Below are 856 nucleotides of genomic sequence, written 5' to 3'. Positions count from 1 at the left end.
CCCATCCTCCCCCTCCCCCACATATCTCTTCCCATCCCCCTCTCTCACCCCCTACCCCGCTCTCCTTTCCCTCCCAAATCTGTCCCATTTCCTCCACCTCCTCTCCCCTCCCCCCCCTCTTCACATCCCCCCCCCCCTCCCCCCACCTGTGTGTTTGGGGGTTGGTTAATATGAGTTTGATGCCGCAGCCCCCCCTCCCCCCCCCCTGCAAAACGCCGTTGGGGAAACAGACCCAACGGGGTCTGCACTTGGTCTAGTTAATATATAAAACTCTCGCCCAAAATTCCGAAACGGAACTCCGTCCGGCTGTCACATTTCTTCCATTGATTCCCTGCAACTCCGAAACTGGACGCAGAATCGCCGACATCTTTTCCATTTCGGTAGAGATTTCACTTTTCTTTCTAAGTATCCGCTCCTCATTACATTCCGTCGTGTTTAAGTACACGTTTTTAATCAAATCCTTCCCCCCCCCCCCCCCCCAATATTTCAAAACTAAACTGGCTTCACACCCACAGAACCTTCACCAGCCCCAGCCCCTGCTGAACGTTCCATCGTGTGATGTCACAATGCCCAATCTTCACATATGTCCAATCGGAATGGATCCATTTACATATGCCTATGCAGGAGCCCAAGCCAATGGTGAACGTTCCATCGTGTGATGTCACAATGCCCAGTGCTCATAGACATCGTTGCCATAGTGACAGTACAGAGAGTCAGATGTGGGCCGAGGAGCCTTCAAGACAACATGAGATGTTCCCATATTGTGTGAAAATATTTACGTCATTCACCCCTGAACCTCGATAAGAACACCACCTGCACATCTTAATTAAATTAGAGAAAAACGGAAAAAAGATGT

The sequence above is a fragment of the Amblyraja radiata genome, chromosome 35, assembly GCF_010909765.2.
Source record: "Amblyraja radiata isolate CabotCenter1 chromosome 35, sAmbRad1.1.pri, whole genome shotgun sequence".
NCBI classification, from domain to species: domain Eukaryota; kingdom Metazoa; phylum Chordata; class Chondrichthyes; order Rajiformes; family Rajidae; genus Amblyraja; species Amblyraja radiata.
This window is presented reverse-complemented; position numbering follows the sequence as displayed.